Source organism: Chelmon rostratus, chromosome 3, assembly GCF_017976325.1.
Source record: "Chelmon rostratus isolate fCheRos1 chromosome 3, fCheRos1.pri, whole genome shotgun sequence".
Lineage (NCBI taxonomy): Eukaryota > Metazoa > Chordata > Actinopteri > Chaetodontiformes > Chaetodontidae > Chelmon > Chelmon rostratus.
Window position 1 is genome coordinate 4,417,948 of NC_055660.1, and position 15,836 is coordinate 4,433,783.

General features: G+C 42.7%; 1 protein-coding gene across 1 annotated transcript in view; it reads left to right on the top strand.

The window, feature by feature from the left end:
• Positions 1–1,493: 1,493 nt before the first annotated feature.
• Positions 1,494–15,836, top strand: part of fhip1aa (FHF complex subunit HOOK interacting protein 1Aa) — a 32,692-nt gene continuing 18,349 nt past the window's right edge. Inside the window, exons 1-2 of the mRNA XM_041933765.1 lie at positions 1,494–1,827; positions 13,706–13,761. The gene's annotated coding sequence lies outside the window, so the exon portion shown is untranslated. The remainder of the gene's footprint in view (positions 1,828–13,705; positions 13,762–15,836) is intronic.

Below are 15,836 nucleotides of genomic sequence, written 5' to 3' on the forward strand. Positions count from 1 at the left end.
TGAGCGATTGAAATCAGTCCCACCTTTGCCAACATTAAAGCAAAGTTTACGCAAAATGCATCACTATTAATAATCCAGTGATATAATATGCATTATTTTGCATAATTAATACTTTTACTTTTGGCACTTTAAGTACATTTTGAAATAACATTTTGAATGCAGGACTTTTACTTGTGTCAGAGTATTTTTACTCTGTGGTGTTGTTAGTTTTACTCAAGTGAAAAGTCTGTGAGAAACTGCGTGGAAAATTGCAATTCAGCAGCTGCTCCGCTAGATGTCGCTACAGACCTGCTCATCTTTACAGCCCGATGAAACAAACTTTAAGACAAAAATAAATCTGTTATTTTAATTTAAAAAAGCTGTTGAAAAGGTGATAAAGGTGGTTTAACTACTTTATATAGTTTATCTGCTGGGGAGGTTGTGAATTCCTCTCGGGGATCAATAAAATTTTATTTTTTTATCTATAGTACATCATAATTTAGTCTTTTGTATTATTAACATAAGTCTGCAAAATAGTTAGGACTAATGTCAAATAAATGCAGTGCAGTAAAAAGTGTTATATTTGCCCCTGTAAAAGTATAAAGCAGCAGAAAATGGAAATACTAAAGGAAAGTGGCTCAAAACTGCACTCAAGTAGAGTATTTGAGTAAATGTACTTAATTACTTTCCACCACAGTTTAAATCTGGTCCGAGATTTTCAGTTTCATAATCGCCACCACATAATTTTAGATACGTTTGATTCTAACTTAAATGTAAAAGCTAATGTTTAAATTGTGACTCGGGCTAAATGCATCCTTCAATCAAGCATAAATGCAGGTTCTGCCTTTTTCTAAACTCTACGGTATAATTTCATGCTGGAAATCACAATCATCATCATCATCTTCCCACTGGAAGTGCGGACGGAGAAGCTGAATTTAGAGATAGTGAAGCCTACAGTGTGCAGGGCTTCACACAGAGGCAATAAAATGTAGGAAGGGATGTAGTGTGGGGAAATATGGGCCTACAACATGAGCAGAGTTTCAGAGGAAAGAGCACATTTATGAATGAACTGGACTGGGAATAAAAGATGCAAATGCTTTCTCATTTGTACATAAATTATGTCTTTGATATCTATTTTTAAAAGACAAATGAGACTCAATCTTTAATGTAGCTCTCACTCATCTTGTCCTGCATCTCACTGTATTGCCCAACAGGTGGCGACATACTGTGACAAAATGTGATTTATCTAATTTGATCTCTTATTGATAAAAGTAACTTATTTAATGTTTCGATTAGCTGCCCAAAATCAGCAGGATCAGGCTGATTACGTGCTTTAGAAACTAGATTCTGCGATCCTCATCAACAGTGAGGTTTTGGGAGACTGGGGGGGACATGTTTCCACTGAGAGGAGTGGCGCTTTTGGCATCCGCGTATCTCACCTGACCTGTTTCACTATCAGTAAAAACACTCAGGCGCTTCTTCTGCCTTTACACTTGCAGCTGCCACGGGTTTATTTCCCACGAGGGAAAGTACGAGCCGTGGAAAATCACAAACAGTCCAGCAGTGGACGGAGGCCTGCTGGGGCTCAGTGGGAGGAGCGTTCAGAGGAGGATTAGTGCGCTTTCACCTATGCGCGCGCGCCGGACCAGGTTAAAGAAGTCGCCTGCTGACGCGCAGGCTGTGATACCTCCACGGATTGCTGTGAAAGGGGGGGTTTATGGAGCTGTGACTCTGTTTGCTGCCCCTGAGAGGACGCTGTGAGTGTATGTTTGTGGTTTAAAGCTGCTGAAACGACGACGCTCAAACTGTTGTGCGCGCTCTCCGTCCAAGAGGAGGATCCGTCCGACGGTAAGACAGACCGACAGAAAGAAAGCTAAAAAACACTCTGTCCTGTTCCCAGCTGCAGCTCTCATCTACCTGTTCAATTAGAAGTTGGCAGTGGCGTTTGTGGTGCTGTTGGACCATGTGTGTGCGTTTGTTTTGCTTCCTGTGACAGCTGCGGAGTCTGTGATTGACATGTGCGGGTGGGTGGAAAACCAGAGGTCTGTGCAGGGTTTACTGGGGGACTCCGACCAAAATCAGTCCTGGCTTTGCCTTCTGGTGAACTTAAAAGACATGGAGAAACTGAACTAATTACTCCCCAGCTTTGTTTGCGCTGTGTGTCCTCACCATAGAGACGAAGTAGATCCACCCTGTCTCTAATCATAGTTCACAATTCTGCAACATCGGCCAATAAAGCAGTCACTGCTTCATAACACGCTGCCAAATGTATCTGGATTTCTGTTCCTGCAGTAACTCGCGTGATCACATTCCCTCAAACTTGTCAAATCCACGTGCTGTTCCTCCTGGCAGAGTTCAGTTTACAGCCTCATGCAGGAGAAGTCTGAAGTGCAGCTACACCCTCGGCCCCCGCTCCATCCTAATGAGCTTTGAACTCAGGTATCCACCGTGAGGGAGGCAGAATGCAGGTGGTGTTAAGTTCGCAGCAAACAGCATCAATGATTCATGGCTGGCCACCGTGTGTGAGTGTCCATTCCTTTACAGGTGTCCTCTTGCAAAAATCAGAGTTGTTCAGGATCAGCTGATGTCAGCTGAGCGTTGGAGGCTGGTTTTAGAGGAGCTGCTGAAGTTTCTGTCTGATTTATTACTGGGCTGCAGAGAGACTGTTTTTCCACCCTGTTTGTCTGTGAGGTGGATTTGAAAGCTTCTGAACAGATGTCTCAACTAACATCTATTTTCATTATTGACTAATCAGGTGACTTTCTCAAGTGAGTAGTTAATTGATTTGCCAAAAAATGGCAGAAAAAAATGCAAAGCCTGACTCGCATAGTTTATTTTGTCTGATGAAGAACCCAAAAGTGAAACATCTTTAACCTACTAATCAAAGGAGACACAGAAAAGCAGAAAATCCTCACGACTGAGAAGTTTGAAGCGGAAACTTTCTGCAATGTTGCCTGAAATATGACTCAAAGTGATCAACTGGTACTCAAAATTGTGTGTTTTCATTACAATTCACTAATGAATTGATGAGCTGTGTCAGCTCCGTACGTTACGTTGATTCAACTTTTGGACAATTAAGCATTTTACCTTTTAGAAATTAAAGATTGATGAAAGACTCTTAGCTGGAGGAAAGTTTGGAAAGGAGTGTGTCCAGTTGTCATGGAGATGGTTCTGTTGTTGTCATGTGACCTGTGTGCGGTTTTGGTCGTGGTCACTTTCACATCCCGCCACCCCCCCTCCCCCAGTAACCAGCCATTTGTTATGACGTGACTGAAATCCCATATTTAGGTCATGTGATAACAGCTGAACTGTGTTTTCTTTTTTTTTTGGTCTAGCTGCTCTTTATTATGAGAACGAGCGTCGTCAACAAACGTCTGCATGTCATCATCAGATGTGGCCGCTGTGGTCTCGGCGCTGGGCTGAAAAATGCTGCTCAGGAGGCTCTCTTTTTCTTTTCCTGCACTGTGACTGCGAGCTGGGCTGGTCTCAGGGGAAGGCGTGTAAATATATCAGGGTTTCTCAGCAGAATGACCACTTCAAAGGTATTTGCTGCTATAAAAGATCTGAAATTACGGGGTTTTCATGATTGAAGGGAAGCAGTTTAGTGTGATTTCATTGTTTTTAACGAAGCTAAACTTACTCATTGCTGTTTCTTTTTCCTAAAGGGAATCTGATGCTGTCTAAATTGATTCAGTCTGGTCTCATTCATAATTAGCGACAGCCTGCTCCCACTTCTCATAACGCCGTCCTAAACAGGAGCAGGTTGAACAGAAAAGCTCACTTGCAGCAAGAATTCATGTGAAGTTTAGAATTTATGATACGCTAAGTGTGTGGAACAGTGGCATGGGAGGAATGTGAGGCTAATCAGTCGTCTCATGATGACTGGTGATCTGCAGAGGGACTCGGATCTCATACAGCTGGAAGTCTGGCAGCGTTCAGACCTGCAGCCGAGACACACAGGATCTCTGTGAGTCTCCATCGCAGCAGGCTGGACTGTGAATAACGGTCATACTAATGCGGTTAGACGTATGGTCAGGTCACAAGTTTGTGATTGGGATCGGATTTGCTTCACCTTCCTTGTTGCTGTCTGTGCTGAATGCCACTGATGGTCTGAGAGTAGTGTTTTTACATTTAAATGGCCTCTTTTTAACTTTAAATTCATCAGCAGCACAACATTAACTAGTGTTTTATACCTATTATTGCAAAAATGATGCCATATGAGCAGTTTTTTTTGTAAGTGTATGTGGAACAGGTGCATTAGTTAACATAGCAGCAGGTGTGTGTGTGACCTGTTTCCCCTTTCCCACATTGACACAGCCGGTTCAGCTGTGTCCCGTGTTTGGGATTAGCCCCACCTTCCCCGCCCTGACCCCGAGAAGTTAGCAACATGAAAGCTACGTGGCGGTGATTAGCTGTGGTTCAACATTCAAGGAAATTCACTCAACACTTTCTGTCTGAGAGCGAGACGAGAACAACGATACCACTCTGGTGGCTGTGTGATAAGTGTGAAGCGAGAGCCGGGAGGTGATTAGCCTAGCGTAGCATAAACACCGGAGACAATGGGAAACGGCTAGCCTGGCTGTCTTCACGGCTTGAAATATGCCTACAAGCACATCCAAAGCTCACTAATTAACACATATTTTATTTATTTAATCCATGCATAAACAGAAATGCTTAAAAAGAGAGACAATTACTGGTTTTAGCGGGAGATACATGCTATAGGCTAACTGGTTGTTAGCAGATTTCTTGGAGGTTGCCAGTTTTTACGTTCCTGTTTGTGTACAGATTAAATTAATGAGATGTGTGTTAATGAGGAAGCGTTGCAGGTGTTGGTTTGCAGGTTTTTGACTTTTGGAGGGAGTCAGGCTAGCTCTTCTCCCCATGCTGCTTAGCCTGTGCTAGGTTAGGCTAAAGACATTCGGACATCAGAATGGTCTGTTCTGTTAATGATATTTTCAGCTGAATTACAGAAGTATGAGTATTGTGAAAGATTCAGATTGGGGATTCCTTATAGCACCTGTGACACTGGCCCTATTTTTGGCTGCCTGTGGTCCAGTTTAGTGCAAAGAATGACCCTCTTTCCCCTCTGCAAACTCCCAGCAGGGTCGCTAAAGAAAAAAGCTTCTCTTTAGCGGGTTGTGCAAAGAATAGAGATTGTAACTGAATCAGGTTGAACCACTTCTGTTGTCCAAGAGTGAACTGGAAATTAACTGGAAGGAAGGTACAAGTTGTGCTTCTGGAGCAGGAAAGCCAGTCACGGAAGGAAAACATAATCGTGCACGAGGTTTAGAGCTGCAACCAGTAATCGATTACTTGCCATCTATTAAATTAATCGCCAACTATTTTGCTAGTCGATTATTTGGTTTGAATTCTCTGATTCCAGCTTCTTAAATGTGAATATTTTCTGTTTTTTTACTTCTCTGTGACAGTAAACTGAATATCTTTGAGTTTTTTATCATCATCTTAAGCTTTGGGAAACACTGCTTGACATTTTTCACTATTTTCTGACATTTTATAGATCATCAACTAGTCAGTTAATCAAGAAGATAATTAATAAAGCGAAAATAATTGTTGGTTGCAGCTCTAATGAGGTTTAAGAGTCAGCAGCATGTACATTATTTTTCATCTGATTTGCCTTGAAAATTGATGAGGTAAATCCTATAGGAGAAGTGTGCGACCGCTTCAAGGCTAAATGAAGAATTAGCTTTAAAAGGGTGAAAACAAAACTGAGATAAAACAGGTTCAAAGTTTTCCACACCCAAGCAAATATTTGACACAGATGAGCCCGGCAGGCATTTTGGTATGCGCTGTATTTCCTTTAAAAACCAGCTGCAGTGTTTGAGTCATCTGTGTATCATAGCTTTTTAAATGGTCTCCATTTGGTATCAAAAACCCTCTTTTTATCCTGTTGGTTAATTTGGTGAGTGCAGTGCTGCAGCTTGCTATCGTCTGAACTTCACAGACATGCTGTATCTCCCGTCCTCCTCCTCCCACTCCACATGCAAACATGGCTTTTTTTTTTTTTTTTAGTGGCGAGTGAGACGTGATGCAAACGAGCTATAAAGGAAGTAGCAGGAGCAGAGATAGCGTATACCCACGCTGAACACAGTCTTATCGCTGACAGAAGCCCATTGTAGTGCGGGGATGGGCTGAAGCCTCATAGCAACATGGAAGTGGGAGTGATGTCACCCGCCCGCATTGTGCACATACAATGTGGTAATTAAGCCTGTGAGGGTCAGAAAAAAACATGTTGAAAAATGTGCAGCGACCTGCGTTTAAAGTGTTGCTGAAGTTGTGTCCTCCGTAACATTTCCAGAATGTTAGACATGCTGGTTTAAGGCAGATTCTGATGGTATGAAAACATTCTGGATTCAGCCATGTTTCATATCCTGGACATGCTGAAATCATTTATTGTGCGGCTTTGGTAGGCAGTGATCTGATCTTTGTAAAACCAAATTTGAGGGGCGAGTTTCAGTACAGCTTTCAGCACAAGGCCAGTCTGCAGAGCTACCAGTAGACGACGTGTTAACTGGAACAAGATACCTTGTGTTATTAGTAGAGGATTTTATTGGCCTGTGAATGCAACACAATACATACAACTGTGACTGTGTTACATATTTTGTTTTGTAAGACTTAATCAGGTACTTTGTGGGATAGTAATTAGATTTTTGTGATTCACATTAGTGGGGAAAAATAGCTTCTCAGTAATACTGGAGGGAAACAGTATCAATGTTGTAAACCAGGCAAACTGTTTGATAGTTGAGGTTGGAAAGTTTAACTAAGCTCCTGCACTAACTGTAAAACCTGAGCCTTTCCAGGATGTACCTTTCATACCCAATCATGATGCTATCACCTGTTACCAATCAACCTGTTTACCTGTGGAATGATCCAAACAGTCTTTTGTTGCTCCTGTTGCAATTTTTTTGAAATTTGTTGCTGCATCAGATTCAGAATAAGCAGATATTTTAAAAAATCAATGAAGCTGATGAGGTCAAACATCAAATATATTGACTGGGTTCTGTTCTTAATTTAGCACTGTTTTTTATGTTTTACACAGCGTCCCAACTTTTTTAGGATCGTGGTTGTACCTGGCAGCAGACCATGACGTGGGGATTTAAACTTGACGGAAAATATGATTATCATGCTGTTGGATGAACAGATAAAATGTGAAAGCCACCGTCAGAACAGAGCACCTTTTAAATCCCCAAAACATGCTCTGAAACATGCTTTCCATCACAGTGTTATCCAAGGCTACATCTTAGCCCCAGGGTGGTGAAGTCAACACACACACACACACACACTGTATATGCATTGACTCATGCACACACATAGGTGAAGGATGACATCACACTCTGCCAGTATCAGTGGCAGGAAGTAGGACACTGTCTCACCTGTCCTCGTCTAGAATGAAAAGCCTTTCTAAGCGTTATCTCCACTGTTGGCTGAACTCTCAGGTCTTTGATCTGAACAATGGCGCATAAGGGCTGTTGTATCCCCCTGTTGGCCTCTTCCAGTCTTTATCTACTTCACTGACAGAGCTCAGGTTTTGGAGGGTGTGTTTTTCCCTTCCGGGTGTCTGGTACTGCTGTGCTTATCGAGCCGCCCTTTTGCTCCTCTTCTTCCCTCCCAGCTAAACTGTGTTTGAACATGTTGATGAAACTAATGAGCAATATGGAAGGATCAGCCTGTTTCTGAAACCAGTTTAGAGATGAATTCAGCAGCCAACACCCTGTCAGGCTTCGTGTGCATGTGGACACGCAGCATGGATCTGCTTACATAATCACGCCCTTATCTCATAAGCTAGTCACAGTCATTACTCAGCACCTGTCGTGAGGTTTAGAAACAGCCTATGACGGGCTCTGTAGGGATACTTCTTATGGAAAATTCAAATTTATGTTTGATACAGTGAAGTTCACCGGAGACTGCAGGAGTAAAAACAGTCCTTAAAGGATTTTCTTCCATCCGGTCCTTAAACAAAGTATTTTATCACCACTGTCCAAAGACAACCAAGTCGTTCCTTTATTGGTTTAGAAAATACTCCTTTGCTTCTAATAAATACACCATTTAAAATGGTTTATCTTATATAACTACCATTATACTGGTCACATTGGTATCCATGGTTACATCAACTATTTAAAGTAGTAAATATAATTGTTCAAGTATTTATTCTCCTGTTTTATTCTATTTCAACTTATTTTTCTCTTTTGTTTTGCTCTCTTTTGGTCTCCACCAACTCCTGATGGAAATATCTGTCTCTTTTGCTGCTGAATGCTTCACTGTGTTCATAACTTTGTCTGTCTGGCATTTGGCGTTGGGTCGGTACAGTCAGCTGAAAACAGATGCTGATGGGAGCAGCGAGGATGAAGAGAGTAAATCGTAAAGAAACTGGCGATAAAAACCAAAACAATTCACTGAAAGATGCTAAAACGCTGCGTCGAGCTGAGAGTGGGAATACTCTGTGGGGTTTTCACCATAATCTGCCTTTTTGCAAAAACATAGACATAAACATAGTGACTACAGCTGCTTCATCTAAATAGTTGCAAATGTTGGAATATATAAAAGAGTGCTGCGAAACTAAAATGCTGCTAAATGATGACGGCCTCCAACCTTTTGTGCTCGTTCAGCAGCATCATCACTGATTCTGAGTATTTGACAGAATTTTGACATTTATTTGCCGTTGAGTCATTCATTAGAAATGTGTGACTATTGTTCTTCCTTTAGTCATTCTTTTTAATAGTGTAACTGACAATTGGTGTCCAATCGTGTGAGGTCACCCTTGTGTCCATTTGACATTTGGACATGAGTTCAGTCTAAATCTCTCTCCTAAAGATAAATGGCTGGCTGCAGGGAATAATAGAAACGGTGATAAGAGAATGAATGGCTTTTTCCCTGCCTGCTGTGATGTTGATTGGATGAGGATGGTGAAGACTATAAATAGTCCAGGCACTCTCTGCCCCTTCGGTGGCTTCACCTGTAGCCCTAAATATTTCAACAGCTGCTGTCACTTGAATGGGCCTGTCCGTCACTGCGTTGCCATGGCTGCCACCTGGTCACTGTAAATTTCTCCTCTGTGAGCGCCACCTTGAGCAGAGAGGGAGGGACTGTAGTGCTGGTTCAGGTTGGTCTCGTTTTGTTTTTGCAAAGTTCAAAGTGGATCATATCTGCAACCCTTGAGGTTTAAAACTCCTGTGTTGCAAGAAAGATGATCTTCACTCTGAGTGAGAGGGTGTGTCTCGCCTCTAAGCTATTTGTCCAAACCACGCCTGTGTGCATGAAAACCTCTGGGACAGCAGGAAGCTGACAATGCCAGAAAACCAGATCATAAAAAAAGAGCCAACCCCCCCCCAGAGGCGAGCATTGCTCTTTAATGTTTACGCTGTGTTTGCTCCTTTCAGCTTGGGTTGTTTTTTTTGTTTTTTTTTCCCCTCCGAAGCTGCTTTGGCAAAGCGGTGACATGCAACACGATAGTCAAGCTCATGTTCTCACTTTGTCATCATGTTTACCTTTGGAGAGGGACGAAGAAGAAGAGCCTGTTGCCCTTAATGCGACACCACCTTTAAAACTGTTCCCACTGTTATCAAAATCAAAAGTGCAATGATCATTTATTTATTTTATTTTATTTTACTGTGTTTTTTGCATTAAGCATCACTGAGCCTTGATTCTGTATCTGTGTAGTAATAATAAATAATTACTTAAAGGGACAGTGTGTAAGATTTAGGGGCTCTATTGGCAGAATATGGAAATTATATTTATAATATTGTTTTTGTTACTGTGCAATCACCTGAAACTATGAATTGTTGTGTTTTTCTTAGCTTAGAATGAGCTCATATATCTACAGAGGGGGCGGGTCGTCCGACAAACCAAACACTGGCACGTTTTGTGATTTTAGTGGCCACCGTAGGGGAGTCTGAGGCGAGGGGTGTTCAGCTGTTTGCAGTCTGAGAAAGGCAAAACATAACTGTAACGACTTCTGGCTATTATCTCATTCCTTGTTCATTAGGATGAGCCGAGCGCTCATTTTGTGGTGATGTGGAGGAGATGATTTCAGCTGCAGGAGCCCCTAAAGGCTGCCAGAGCCATTATTAGACGCCGCACGCTGCAAGTGTACAGAAGCCATGCAGAGCTTTGAGCAATGGTTCATTGTGTCTAGTAATTTAGTTTTAAACGATGTGAGGATTGAACTTGGCTTTGTTACAGCTTTTGTTTATACATTATTTCATTTTCCTGAGTTGGGAGTTTCTTTTACTTTTCTGTCCGTGCATTCCTGGTCACCGAACACCCACAGGAAAACATTTGTCACATTTTGTTCATCCAATTATCAACAATCAATGAGTGCAGGCTAAATATGAACTGCACCTGTCAGTATAACACAGTGAAGTTCAACAGCACCACAAACTGCAGCCTCCACAGTGACTATAAAGCTGAATCAACACAGTTCCAACAAAACCTGAACATAATGATGGCAGGATTTATTGCAGGGCTGTTGTATGAGACTGTTATATCATGCATTATAGCTAGATGTACCTAATAATAAAAATAACAAGCGGCTTAGTTTATTGCTGCCTTCCGTCATGGCCCGACATCAACGAATAAATCAAAGCGTGAAAAACAAGTCAAAAGAAGAAGGGAAGAGAAGAAAGGGTTATAATCAATGCATCAAAGCTTATAATTCAGTTAGATACCATGGCAACAACAACTGTGCACGTGTGTTATCTGATGCATCAACTTCTCATCCTGTCACATCAGCACAAATGTTCATTTTAAACTTTATCGGCTGATACCGATGATGTGTCGATGTTAACGCGCATCTCTGGCTGAAGTTTCATGGGATATATTATCGCCTCAACATTCTTTTTATATATTGTTTAGTGTTTTTTTGTTTTTTTTTTGCGCTAATTAACTTAGTGTTCAGTCTTTTGTTGTTGTTTTTTTTAGTCTTCTATCCTTTTTTCCTACACAGTACATTGACTGCAGTGTTTAAACTGGAGTCAGATTCGTTGTATGTGCACACAATAAAGCCGATTCCGATTCTGATTCTGAAACAGTGTGAACGATTTCCCAGACCTCCCTCAAAGGTTTTGAATCGTTAACAGATGGTAGCTAGAAATTAATCCACAGTCCTCAATGACAGCTTATGTTTGGGAAAGAATTAATTATTAATTACTTAATAAGTTATTAAACAACTACACTGTGAGAATGGTGTTTATTAGCATTAGCATTGGCGTGTTTATTAGCATTAGCATTGGTGTGTTTCTCACAGAGGTGACCCTGTGACGTCTGGTGAAGGAAAGGAATGAAGTGTAGCTGGCGGCGGCGGCACTGAGAGAAATCCCCGTCTGCTCTGTTGATCGTGTCTCTGACTGACTGACTGTGGAGAAGTGGAGGCAACAAATATGTGTAATTATCAAATTGCCATAATTGGATAATTGGAAATTACCAAATCAGGAGAGGCTTGTGTTGCAATGAGACTGCAACGTCGACAGTTTGAGAGTGTACACAGACAAATACACACACACACTGCATTGTCGTGTAAACACTCAGATCTCAAGAAACTACTTCAGAACCAGCTCACAGATTCACACACACACACACACACACACACACTCACTCACACAGGAGGCGTATTTTTAACAACCTATATTTTGACATGTGCTCTGCTTGTCCTCTTTCTGCCTCTCCAGTATTTCAGGTTATTTTGAGCATGTAGAGCAGTGTCTTCTGGGTAACTGTGACTGTGGGACAACATGATAGCAGGTACTGTAAGTGAGAGCAGGATGTAGGTCATGACTTTCACTAACAGGCCTTCGCCAGATTAGTTGAAAAAGCACATTTTATTCTGCAAGCTCTTTTTTGTGCTGGATGGAAAATAGTGAATTTCAGCCCCTCACTGAATTTTCTTTAAGGGTCTTATAAGGTCCTGGTGCTAAGTCCACTCTCACTCTGGGTCTCAGTTGTGGTGTATTGCGTTAGTAAGGCTTAACCTATTTGGCTCCTAGTTCAAGACATTCATCTGTTGCCAGCGTATTGTTGTCTGAGAGGAGCTAATCACTGCTTTAATCAGGCTAACTGCTGAAAAAGAAAAGTATGAAGAAAAAGAAGAACAGTCAGAGGCACCAGACAGAAATTAAAGTTTCTGTTAAGCAGGTGACCAGAGTGCACGACAGCAGGCCGGCTGAGGGGCGGGGCGATTTGAAATACGCCTGCAGAAAATCAGGCTCTCGTGTTAAAATGTTCTTTAAAATAAAGAGTCGCTCCTGGTTTCTGCATCTCCAGGTCAGGAAAGGCTCAGCAGCAGATAATAATAAGAATAATTCTACGGTTTTCCCTGCTAGCGTGACCAAATTATGACTTATGTGAATTCAGTATGCTAACTCTATCCGTCACTGACTTTAGCTCAACCAATAATTGATCTTTGAGGCCGATATTTGGATATTTTACAGTTTTTAAAATCTGTTATGTTACGGTTAAATGGTAGCAAACATTTCTCTATGAATCCTTGACAAACAAAGCCGTCAGCTCTCTCAAACTATTTAATACTGATTATCTCCAAACATATTTTTGGGATTTCTGTCTTGCAGTCTCTTGCATACCTGCAATAAGCTGACGTCAAGCTGAGCCGCTTGCTTGTGGTTAAATCCATTTTCTGTGAGAGGGAGAAACAGAGGCACCCGTAACATTTGTGTTATGTATAATGTTTAACCATTCTTGATATCGGTTTGCTGACATAGGCGGTCTGATTACACAGGACCATAATCACTCCAGTTATAAAGGATTAAAATATGGCAACCGTTCTGTCGGCTTTGGCGATCTGCAGAGGATGGCCGGCTTCCAGCATGGCAACCATCTTTAAAGCGTGCTGTCAGGTGTTTAACAGGAAACAGTGCGGGCCAGCCTTGAAGCTCAAGGTTCAGTTTCTGAGCTCCTCCAACCTGCAGGTCCAGAAGAAGCCTGAAATTGCGTGCAAATAAATGTGAGTCTTGCATTGAAAGTAACGTGCAAATGTCCTTTACCGGTGAGTTCATGTGCAGAGGAAAACTGCATGTGTGAGTCGAGACCAGGCACAAAACGAGCGTTTGATGACTCGTCTTCAGCACGCTCACCCACACACACCTCCATCTGTCTCCCTCTCACCCTCCCTGTTTACACGACATCACGCTTTTGTGAAAGATTGCACGTTTTCCAGGAAACCCACGTTTTTCAGCTCTCGCAGGCCCAAACATCATCAGCGGAGTTGCAGAGTTTATGCGGCCAGTGTGTTGTGAGGTTAAAAACTGGATTTTGAGAGTTTTCGTGCTCATGTGACGTGATACCCACGCTGGTGTTGGTGAGGAATGGGCCTCTCGCAGCTGAGAAGGATGTCACTTACATCTCAATGCTAATTGAAGGAGACGATACCGTTATTCTCTCGTGATGGAGGCATCATCGGGATGTAATATTGCTGTAGAATTCCTGCAGGGATTTTTATTCTCGGCTTGCTTTTTTAGCATGTGAGCACTGTTGTACCTCCTCCCTTTCTGTAGACTTTCTCTCACCCCATTTTTCCTTTTTTAACTCCCTCCCCCTCCTGCTCTCCCCTCCCTCGCTCCCTCCCTGTAACCTCCTCCTCTCCATCTCCATCCAAGTGGAGGAGCTTACTCATGTCCAGTCACTTCCCACCACGCCTCGCCTCTCACACGGACACTCACACAGACTCATATCCTCCTTTTTTTTTCGTGTGTGACAACAGGACAAGAATGAGGTCCTTGTCTGCGACCCGTCCCTGTTAAAGATGGTTCAGCGAAGGTAAGACGCCACACACACACATGCAATCTGACACACTCTCCACGCTGCTTTCACATTCCTTCTCAAGAATCCGACCATCCGGCACTCTCTCCTCCTAACTGAAAGCAGATGGTGAAAGTTTGACTGCGTGCCTTGTTATGCCTAAACTCTGTGGTAGGTGGGGATGTGTCTGTGGCACTGGGGCAAAGTGGATTCAAAAGAAGGGGGTGGGCTGTGATTGGCTGAGAGGCGCATGTAGGGGCAGGAGCTGCAGGCTCTGATTTGGTGCTGTGGCATGCAGCTGCTGCGTGATTTACAGTTGATCCCCTGTGGTGACAGAGTCCATATGATCCTGTAGCGCGTAGTGTGAGATTGTTAGACTGTTTATCTCTGTCCTGGCATTGTGTCGGTGCTCTGAGACAGACAGAATTGAACTGTCATGTCCATGCTAGCGGCAGGGCTCCAGGGTTGTCAGTCGTTTAATTAAATGTCTATTGGATGGAAGATATTCACGGTCCCCTGAGGATGAAGTCCGGACTTGTTCTCTAGCGCTGCCGTGAGGCTTACATGTTTGGTTCCTAGTGAAAGATCTCAACAACTATTGGCTGGATTGCTATGGAATTAGATCCAAATCCATGTTTCATCCACTAGCAGATAAATGCTCTCATTTATTTATTATCTCAGCATTTACTTGATGGATTGGCACAAAATTGTGTTCAGACATTTCTATCCTATCGATCCTCATATCTACAAACCTGATGACACTCCCATCAGCCTCAGCTGTGCCCTCTGTTTAATGCTAATTAGCAACTGCTAGCAATACAATGCAATTACAATGGTAACATTATCATGTTAACGCTGTCATTGAGAGCGTGTTAGCATGCCCACATTAGCATTAAGCTCAAAGCGCTGCTGTACTACAGCCAAACAGAGCTGCTAGCGTCGCTGCACACTCGTAGCTTTGTTATAAAGTTGTTTATTCACCAGTAAACACAGAATTTATTCTATTTATCCAGTAAAACAGACATTTAGCTCAAAGTGCAGCACTGCCTAATTACAGTCCAACTTAGCCGCTAGCATGGCTGCAGGCAGCCAGAAGGTTCAATTTAGCTCACCAGATGTTTCCAATGAAAACAATTATAAATCTTTAATCCCTAATTATTAAGTATTTTTCAGAATCTGCAAACGGGCACAGTGACAGGTTGCACAGCTAGGAGGTCAGTCTGTTTAGGGATCTTGGGATCCACGTGCCATTTTGTATCTTAACAAAACAAAAGCTGTTTGCTTTGGCCCATCATTAAGCTTCAGTTTGGGCCCTCTCAGAGAAACCGTATGGGTTGAATGTTCTTGGAGATAGAAGAAGATCCTCTGAATATGACTGTGATTCTCATCTACTGCACATGTGACCTTGCAATGACAGTCGTCAGAAATGTTCACCGTCTGCATGCAGAGGAAACATGAGCAGACGAGGCCCATCCTAACATCCTTCCTCTTTGAGAGCAGGCGTCTACCTGGAAACATACAGCAGAGAACTGGATTTATCTTTGGATGTGTTATCCCGCGCCCGCGCTCGCTCCTTTCCCGGCGTTGTCAAAGAAAACTTCAGTCTTGTTTAGCAGAATCAGTCTTTCCAGTAATGTCCTCTCCAAGGGAAACAACAAATTAGTTCCTTTCTGGGGGAAAACGTGGGCATCGTCCAGATTTCCACAGTGCCAATGTGAGTGTTGGAACTGCTCTGCGAAGCTACCCTCAGGCTATTTTCAGCTAAAAATAAATAAATGAATGCATATGTGAGCAGCGCAGACCTCACTTGCTTAAATATGTTTAAAGTGTGTCATCCAGAAACGAAAACACACACGTAACGCACTCATAAAATGATTTACAAAACGAGCAATCTGCAACTCCCCGCATTCAGAGTCGCTCACACCCAGATGTCGTTCGCTGTGTGATGTCAAGAAATGTTTCTGTGATGAGAGCGATGTCAGGGGGGCTGCAGGAATCCGCTCCGGGCGTCTGAGATATTCCAAAAGCAATTTGACAGCTCGGTCCGAAGTCCAGAGCGCGACGGGCGGCTCTCCGAGCCAAAGTCGAGCGCT